This window comes from Papaver somniferum, chromosome 7, assembly GCF_003573695.1.
Source record: "Papaver somniferum cultivar HN1 chromosome 7, ASM357369v1, whole genome shotgun sequence".
NCBI lineage: Eukaryota > Viridiplantae > Streptophyta > Magnoliopsida > Ranunculales > Papaveraceae > Papaver > Papaver somniferum.
Window position 1 is genome coordinate 96,961,831 of NC_039364.1, and position 10,375 is coordinate 96,972,205.

The 10,375-nt window shown below is 36.8% G+C and overlaps 1 long non-coding RNA gene across 1 annotated transcript; it reads right to left on the reverse strand.

Annotated features, from left to right (window-relative positions):
- Positions 1-6,161: 6,161 nt before the first annotated feature.
- Positions 6,162-10,136, reverse strand: LOC113292894. Its single transcript, XR_003331931.1, has 5 exons — positions 10,006-10,136; positions 8,642-8,705; positions 7,523-7,576; positions 6,672-7,109; positions 6,162-6,386 (listed from the first exon to the last, which is right to left on the reverse strand). It is a non-coding gene; the product is annotated as an uncharacterized LOC113292894 (long non-coding RNA).
- Between the last annotated feature and the right edge of the window lie 239 nt (positions 10,137-10,375).

A 10,375-nucleotide genomic window follows, 5' to 3' on the forward strand; every position in this document is an offset into this window, starting at 1 on the left:
ATTAACCGGTTTAGCTGTTTGTAATGCCGTTAATGCACCACAAATTTCCACAATTTCTTTGTCTAATTCAACGTCTAGGTTCGACTGTCCGTGAACGTCTAAAGAAATGATGTTGCATAACACAACTCCAAGTTCATCTTCACTGTTCAAATCAAACATTTGTTGCGCTAATGAACCAATAACATCAATGGAGAAAGCAGAATGAACATCACTAGGATAGCGCATGGTTTCAAAAATATTGAAACATATGATCTCCTTATCAAATTCCATAGTGAGTGCACCACTATCAACATCAATCTTCATATTTGCAGTTTTCATAAACGGTTTCCTAAGAAGTAACGAAGTAGATGAACAATTATCTCCATTGTACATATCTACAATGTAAAAATCAACCGGAAAGATTGATTGATTCACTTGAACTAACACGTCCTCCACGACTCCCTTAGTATATATATTGGACTTGTTAGTCAATTGAATAGTAATCTTTGCCTCTTTTAAAGGTCCGAGATTCAAAGAATCGTAAACATCGGCTGACATAACACTTATGGAAGCTCCCAAATCAAGCAAAGCACGCTCAAATCGTCGGTTACCAATGGTAACGGGTACTGTAAATCCGCATGGATCTCTACACTTTGTAGGCATATTCTTAAGTAACATAGCTGTAGCACTTTCGCCCACTTGAGTGATCTCATTGGCAATCAACCTATCCTTTCTGGTACACAAATCCTTCAAAACCTTCGCATACCTGGGTACGGTTCTGATGGCCTCAATAAATGGAATGTTGATGTGTGTCTTGCTGAAAATATCCATGATCTCCTTGTCTTGAGCTTTCTTCTTTGACTTGGCAAAACGACTAGGGAAAGGAGGTGGTGGTATGGTAAAAGTGAGAACCGTGTCCTTAGGTTGGCCGTTTGAGGTTGGCTTTTCCTTTGGGACGATTTCCTCTTCTACTTCCTTTTCGATGTCATCACTAGGTGCGCGTACTTCCCCTGTATCCATATTAGAACCTTGTTATTGTGGATCCTCAACTTGTCTTCCACTTCTTAATGTCACTGCATTGACGTGCTCTCTTGGGTTGACAAACGATTGAGATGGTAGTTTTCCAGCTGCATATGCTTCTAACTTACCTACAGAAGTGGCTAATTGACCCATTTGTGTCCCAATGTTCTTAGTCGCCATATCCTGTGTTTGCAAAATTGTATCTTGTTTCTGTATGTAGGTTTTCAGAAAATCTTCAAGGCTGGAGCTTTGATTCTGAGGTTGTTGAGGCTGCTGGAATTGTTGTTGTTGAAATCCATTTTGTCTCGCATAAGGATTAGGAGCTGCAGCTTGCTTGTTAGCATAACTAAATTTGGGTGGTCATTCCAAACCGGATTGTAAGTATTAGAGTAGGGATCATACCTTGGCCTCTGATTAGGAAATATGACATTTACCTCGGCTTCATCTTCATATGATGGAATAATCACTGCTGCCATCCTTTGTACTACTTTCTCTATATTGTTCATTCGTTGCTCCATATTGCTAACTCTTCTGACATTTGAGTCATTTCTGGTATAAAATTGTTGAGCATTCGAAGCCATGCTCTCAATCAAGCTGGTTTCCTGCGAGATTATCTTTTCAGTAAGTGAACCACCATCAGCTGCATCAATCAAATTCCGTTGCTCTGAAAGTAATCCTTCATAGAAGTATTGAATGATGAGTGTTGGGGATATGTTGTGATGGGGGCAGCTTGTCACTAACTTTTTGTACCTATCTCAGTATTAATAGAGAGACTCCCCAGTAATCTGAAGAACAACACTAATCTCCTTACGAACAGAGGCTGCTTTCGAAGCAGGAAAATATTTCTCTAAAAATAGCTTTTTCATCTCATTCCATGTTGTAATACTCCCTGGAGGAAGGTAATACAACCATTCTTCCGTTAAATCTATTAAAGAGAATTGAAAAGCTTGCAACAATGTTGTATCACTGTCTTCGGTACTTTGCCTAAGACTTGTCATCTTCTGTTGGAATTTTCGGAAATGACGATTCGGATCTTCACCTGGAAGTCCCTTGAACTTTGGTAGATGATGAAGTAGATTCAATTTCAGCTCCATTGGGTTAGTGATTGTAATACACAGTGGTTGCGAATCTAAACATGGAGAATGTCAACTCTCGCAGCTTCCTCTCCCACAGGTGGAGGTGGTGGATTTGTATCGTCTACCATCTCTTCTGAAGAAGGTTCTTGTTGCGTTTGCTGACTGCTTGTAGTATTGTTCCTCTACGAGTTTGAATACCGCACCTCTGGTATTCCCAGACTTTCGGTGCCAGAGAATAAGTACCTGAAACCACAAATCTAGAAAACAAAATTAAAAACTAACAAGAAACTCTAAAAACAATAAAAAAACTAAAAGAATTAACAACTAAAGCTACCGACTGCTCCCCGGCAACGGCGCCAAAATTTGATGGGTGTCGTAGGCTCAACAAATTAATAATATTATTTCCTCACAATTAACTGGTAATATAATGGAAGTAAGGATCGTTCCCACGAAGAGCAGTGAGTTTTAGTTGTCAAAGTGTCACAAAGGGGGGGGGTTTGTTTTTAGATTTGAAAAAAGTAAATAAAAGCAATTGAAAAATATTAAGTTGTAAGCAATAGAGAGATATGATCGAGGAATCCTTGTTCGTTAATAAACTATCAATGAGTTAATATATTCATCTATTCGTCATTAATCATAGATTATCACCAACCGTAGAATAACAAGTACGATTATCTATTCCCAAAATCCCTTAAATCACTAGATAACAGGTACGCTTAGTTACCAGATTTTATTCTTCTGAACCACCTTGAGGTACGCTTACAAGATGTAATTCAGTGAATGCTTTAGGTTTTGTGAATTTAGGTTGATCCTAGTAGTTAGACTCAGTACGCTCGATCTAGTTGCTAAGGTTGTGTTTACACGTGATCGCTTTACAGAATCCCTCTGCAAGGTTTCACGTTTTCTACTTGTGTAAGGAATTATTCAACAATTACAGATATCCTAACCCTCACTAGCAATAGATTAAATCAACAAATATATTCAGTTGGCCACCTAAACAATCTATCAAATCAATCATAAGTATTTTAATAGTAAATACAAACGATAATCATATGAAGAAATCAAAATAGATTCATATATTAAATCAAATCAAGTTTACAACTTAGAATTCATCCTCAATCAATGGGTGTTTAGCTACTCATGGATGTAGAAGCATCCATGATATACATATAAGAAAAGTTTAGAGATATCGTTACGATTGAAGAATCGCTCTAAAACCCTAGCTTTGGCTCCATATGATATTTCTCCTCTCCAAGCCATTAAAATTTCGTGACCTTATGATGATGTTTCATTCATGACCTAATATCTCCTTTTATAGGTTTACATTGCTTGGCCTTCACGTATTTAGTTTGGTTCAAGAACCCGACCCAAAAATATGAAATAACGACTCCAAACATGCCCTTAGGCCTTCCAAGGTATTAATACACGTTTTCTACTTGCTAAGTACGTGTACCCGTCCACGAACTTCAAATTCCAGCAGAAATTTTCGGAATTAAGGTATGCGTACCCGGTATGCGAACCTTACTGTCTTCGGTATTTGATCAAAACAGTTTTGGCCAAAACTTCTTCATACGAACTCGGAATGACCTCATTCTTTTTGAATTATTTTTATATTTCAATTTTCTTCAAGATGATGATGAGAAATCCTTAATTTGAATGAGTTAAGATCGGTCTTTGGCCCTTCTCTTGATTTTGAGCGTTTTGCTCCTTTTCGTTGCACTTCTTCCACTTCTCTTGGACTTGGGCACTTGGATACTTGGAATACTTCTCTTCCTAGATCTTTTCAGCACTTTGTAGCTCCTTTTTGGATGATATACCTAATTGAGGAAAATAAGAGAAAACAAGAGTAATAACACAAATACATGCAAGAATAATAGCTAAAACAAGTATGGAATGGACACTAAAATCATATGAATTATGCACTTATCAATTTCTAAGATGTTCTTCGGGAATATAAGACCGGATTATCAATTGGTTCATGTTCACCTTGATTTATCAAAATACGGAACAAACTTCGTAGGTATTTCTGTGGGAGACAGATTTATCTATTCAATAAATTTTTCTGTGTGAGACAGATTTGTATATCAAGTCTTCGACTTTGGGTCGTAGTAACTCTTAGTTGTGGATGAGATCATCTAAGGGGATCAAGTGCGTAGAGTCCTGTTGGGATTCATAGGCGTAAGGAACGTGATTGCACCTTTATCAGTGTGAGATTGGTTAGGTCTCAACTACATTCCAGTCTGAAGTTAACGTGCAGTAGGCTAGTGTCTGTAGCAGCTTAATACAATGTGGTGTTCAAATGTGGACTAGGTCCCGAGGTTTTTCTGCATTTGCGGTTTCCTCGTTAACAAAATTTCTGGTGTCTGTGTTATTTCTTTTCCGATTATATTTTCTGTATAATTGAAATATCACAGGCTTTGCGTAGTTCAGTCAATTAGATAATCCAACCTTTGGTTGTTGATATAAATTGATTGACAATTGGTCTTTGGTATCGTTTAAGTTGTTTCTCGTAATAATCAGGCTCACGGATTCTATTTGTTTGATTTGTTGATTACATTGAGAAACAGAGATATAACTCTTGGATATATTTCCATTGATTGAGTCTGACTGTCTAGTTGATTCTCTTGGAAATTATATTGGAGTTTGTCCATACAGATTGCCTAAATGAAATACTGGGTGTGGTTGTTAGATCCCCGCTTTTTCAAAAATTGTTATATGAAAATGGTTAAGCTTATAGTTCGTATGGCTAGTTTCGGCTAACCTTTCATGAACAAGTCATTATACACGGTTCGGTTATGGTTCATCCTAACCAGAGCGTATATTTTGTTGTGTTAATCTCAAATCAAAGATTCATGTAATAATGAATATTGATTGCTTGATTCCAAAGCTGCCTTAGCTTAAATCTAAAGCAACCTTTGATTTTGAAAGTCTATATAAGGAGAACCTCAAGAAACTGAGATCTTTGAATCCCCGACATTTTTTTTTTGTGTTCTACTTGTAAACAAGAGTCGTCCTCTTCTTTAAACCTTTTTAAGTTTAGCGACTAATAATACTTCGCTTAGGGATTCATGAAGCCAGCTCCAACTATCTTTATCTTGATAGTTCGTGTATCCTGATCTTGCGACTAACTGTTGAGTCTCACTCCGATCAGGCAAGATAGATAAAAATCACAAAATTTCTTCATCCCAGATTTTGATTCCACAAGTATATTCCTCTATAACGATTCTCTGTTGAAATCAAAGTAGGTTCTACTTGTGAGGTGAATAATAATTTAGGTTGCTCTTTAGAGTTGTGAGGTTTGCTAGATTTTGTCTATTGCAAACTATTTCTTATCTCACCTTGATCTTTTGATCAAAACATATTGGTTTAAAGTCTTCAATTGAGTTGAAAAAACTCTTAGGTTGTTAAGGACGTCAGCTAAGACCTAATAAGTCTGTGTTTGAAGCACGCATTTTCAATTGGTATCAGAGCGGGAAAACACGCGAAGACCTACTAAGTCTGTGTTTGAAGAAATCTATTCTATGGACAAATGTACTATCTCTCATAACGTATCACCAGTTCATAATCAACCAGATGATTTTGTTCAAGTTTCACTACACCATTTTTAAGGATTAGCAACGTCCCTGGTTGTTGCTGACTGGGGTTGCAACGGAAGATCCCTGTTGCAAAACGGCGTGTTGCAGTTATTCGCAACGGCATAAGCTCCGTTGCGATTCCTGGTCAGCAACGGGGATTCGCAACGGCCGCTGCCGTTGCGAACGTGCTCATGAGCAATGGAAGTCTGCCATAGCGAATATGTGGCTAATTACAGGAATACCCCTACTGGAACTAAATGTTATTGGTTCTGCTTCTAATTTAGCAACAGACGTTGCTAATTTTTTGCAACAGCAAAAAAAAGGTCAAGTCTTCATTGACCTGGTCAAAATCCATTCCCCCACATTTACCCCCCTGCAGTTACCCAGTTCCCCATATTCAGCATTCCACAGATATACAAACCATGACACATTCATTCACTTTCATTTCCACATTCACCATTATGAAAAAAGAATTCTTCAATTGAAGTTAACAACAAGTATGAGTATTTGATACAAACTATGTCATTCATTTAATGGGCATACACAGAAACATACTTAATTCCTAAGTCCAGTTTGTAGAAAGTTCTGAAATTCCTAAGTTCTTCTAACTTAAATCTCTATAAGGAGATACTACATTATAACTTACAAATCTTGCAGCTGCTAAGGGACCTAATAGCTGCTGCTTTGCTGCCTTGTTCTCCAACCTTTCTGATCTCATGAGCATCATTCAATTAACCTGCGAACAAAGCATCACAAATTCTTCTAATCAGTTATCCAGTATGCTTATAAAGATTGAGTCGAAGACTAATAGGCTATATAATCAAATCAAAAGAACCCACATACTTCACACTAACAAGTAGCTTATGCAAGAGATTGAAAGTATCAAACTACACTCAATGAAACATGTATGCCTAGTTTTCCTAAAATCCACAAACATCCCTATCACTACTTATATGGTTCTGTTACTCTTGCTATCAATAGACATGTGGTGCAAGTCCATACAACAAGCTTAATGTCCTACCTGGTGGCGAGTTCAATTTCTGTTGAACTGAATTTTCCCTGGTATATTCAAGAGATGTCAGTTGATTGCTTCAGCTTTAGCAAGGCGCATTTCAATTTTAGTTGACATGACTTCATATCTGTACATCTCAGGCTTAATCTGCATGCCAAGAAGTGAAATCAAATTCAAATCAAACTCCAAAACTAACTTCATTCTTTATGTAAGTACGAAATAACAAACTTCATTCTTTATCAAATTCATACTGCCCTGGGGATGGAAAACAAATTCATCTTGCCCTGGGGATACTAATGGTAACACTTAGCTGCAAATGAAAACATAAGAAAGATTCATTAAATCCATGGAACTATCTTTACCAATTAACAATCAATGCACATTCTTAGTCAAGAGCTTATCTTTAATAGCTTTGAGAGATGGTTCCAGGTCTGACAAAAGTGTGAACTGGACAAATAGAACAAAAAATACATACAAGTTAAGACAGCTGTTATCAAGACCCACCAGACCCAATGGCTTAATGAATAAGATGCAAATGATATTGTAACGAATATCACAACAAAGACTTACCGGAGTAAGGTCACCAACAGCATAGTTCGTAGCAACATAATGAACAACATAGTACCTCAAAATCAGACTTACACAAATTCTCAAGTTCAGTCCATACAAACTTATAAAAATTCTAAGTTCAGAAATTATACAAATTTCTAAGTTCGGTCCATTTTTTTCTAAGTTCAGTCCATTTTTATCATGCTCACTGAGATGCTATTATCATCAAACTTCGGATAAATGATATAAAAGAACCAAAATAATCAAAATCCCCAAAAAACTTAACATAGAGCAATATATCAAACTTATACCTTCAATGCTCTTCTGATCTCCAAAGTACTTCAGTTCTTCAATCTTGACAAACGCTAAAATGGAAAAAATCAAATCGTATTAGATTCACATATGAAACCCTAAAACCGAAAGAAATAGAAGAAATCGAAAAACTGAAATCGAAAGTGTAACGGAATAAAGAATTTCCCTCCAAATGGGTTGGGTTTTAACCCATCAGCGAGACAAACCCTCGGGTGCGTCACTCAAAACAGAAGTAATTATACAAATCTAAGAGCAGGGTAGAAATATAAGAACCGCGGCAACTACATAGTAGATATGGTAGACAACACAACTCGTTCTCAAAATTTAAGTATACCGTAAGTAGATTCAGAACTGTGTAAGAAGTCTCAAGAAAATCCAAATTCCAATAAAAATATTTGGGCTTATCAAACTTCAGGAATTCATTACCAGTTTGTAAATGACAATCTCTTTCTTGCTAGACACTATCTTCACAGGGAACTAAAGTGGTGAGTACAAACAATTCAGACTAATGAAGAGACATAAAACAAAAATGTTAATACATGGAGGGGGACATTTCCATAAACAAAAAAAAAAGTCCAGAATCACTAGCTGGACTAAATCTCCTAAATGGGACATCTGAAACCCTTGTGCAGTAAAAGTTTAGCCACAAGACAAGCTGTTTACTGCACCTACACTATTCTTTCTCAGTTTTTTTTAAAAAAAGGGTTAAAGATACCAGCAAGAAGGTCTGACATCCATTGCAACATAGACAGTAAAATGAAATAGGTTCGCAGTCATTAAAATATAGATAAACATATATGACAGAGAGCCATTACTTAATAACACAGCCTTGGGAGTCCATGTGATAGTTATATATACATATGAGACAGTTTTTAAAGCACTAATATTTACACAACAAAGGGGTTTCAAACTAGTCAGTACACGCCCAAGGTTAGACCCAACAAAAAAAAACACTGTGCCACCTAATTATTCATTTTTGCAAACAGCGGGAAGGTCGTAAACCAGATCCCAGATATATACAAACCACAAAATATAAGAAAATGACATGGGATCAAACCAACATACTACCCCCAGAACCGTCCCCGTGATATACATATTAAACAAGACAAAATACTAACTTCTGTGCTTTCAAGGCCTGCCGTAAGCTCTGCCCGGCTTACTGCTGCAAGCTCCTCTCGTACTCTGCGGGAGGAAAACAGGGAAAAGGAGTGAGCAATGCCCAGTTGGAGTTAATGGCAAAAAAAAAAAGGTTCTTGCGGAGACATAAATGATACACAAAGCACAAGGTCGTTTGTAAAATGAAATACGAACTTTGCGCAATTAAGAATTTAAATCAACAGAAGTAACTTTACAAATTCATTCATGGCATGTTGCCAAATCCAGCTACTTTTTATGGCCAATTGCCAAACTTTTCTAATTTTGATGGCCAATTGCCAAACCGTAATAATTTTCATGGCCAATTGCCCAGCTCTAATAATTTCTGTGGCCAATTTCCCAGCTCTAATAATTTCCATGACCAATTGCCAAGCTCTAATAATTTCAGTGGCCAATTGCCCAGCTCTAATAATTTCTATGGCCAATTGCCAAGCTCTAATCATTTCCATGGCCAATTGCCAAGCTCTAATAATTCTCATGGCCAATTGCCCAGCCTAATGGCTTGCATGGCCAGTTGCCATGTCCTACTTGTTGTTATAAAGTTATTCATAAAACGAAAGCATTCAGAATACTATGAATAAACCCATAAAATCTTTTCAAGGCACATAAACAAATTATTGATTTAGCATACACAGATGTTGAAGCATTGACATAAATGTAAAGCATGAACAAAAATATGCTTAAGAGTTTAAATGATAAGGCTGTCCAGAATATTAATTAGTTCCAAAAACTAATAAATGCATAACTTACGAGCAAGTCTAGTTGCTCTGCATGTTTCAAGTACTTTATCCAGTGGGTCATTCTCACAAACGGATATGAGGTTGGTTTAGAAAACTTGAAATGAAAACTCGAAGTACGAAAGAATTTAAAACTTGAGTGACTGTAGACAGTTTTGATCTTTACAAATCATTATAAAATTTAACTTTGTAAACATTTCAAAGTGCTATGAGAAAAACACTCAGGTTCACATGAAAATGTAACTACCCACTCATTGGTTCGTAAAAGTCCCAATTTTTCAATGGATAATAAAATCAAATAAGCCAAATTGATTAACGCCATTAGACCCATGATTCTAAAATATTTGTGTTACAGAAAGATTCAGATTCACAAATGAAATCGAAAAACTGAATCAAAGATTAAACACTAAAATCGACAAACTTAAATGGAACCCTAGCATTCTATAAACTTAATTAAAATCTCTCAATCCTAGAATCAAAGTCTCTGAACCCCAAAAATCAGAACTCAAACCCTAGATATATAAATTTGTAAACCCTAAAATAAAGAGTTCTACAGGATTCAAAAATCAGAGCTGATTCAAAGATTATACCTGATGATAGAGTTCTACACGATGATAGAGTAGGGTTTAATCTTTCTGAATAAAGAGCTCAGCTGAGCAGGTGGAGATGGAGATGGAGAGGAGAGGAGAGGAGAGAGTGAGTCGAGAGAGTACGCTGCTTGTGGTGGAGAAAAAATGAAGAAGGAAATGGATTAAGGGAAGGATAAGGCTAGATTGGGATTAAGGGTGGAAAAAAAGAGAAGAACTCTTGACCAAAGTTTGACTGGGGTGTGTTTATCATCTCTAGTGTTCCGACCGCACACGCGTTTCACACGCTTGAGCAAATCGCAGTTGCAATTCGCAACAGATAATTTCCGTTCCTAAGTTTTCGCAACGGAGATTAGCAACAGCCGTTTCACAA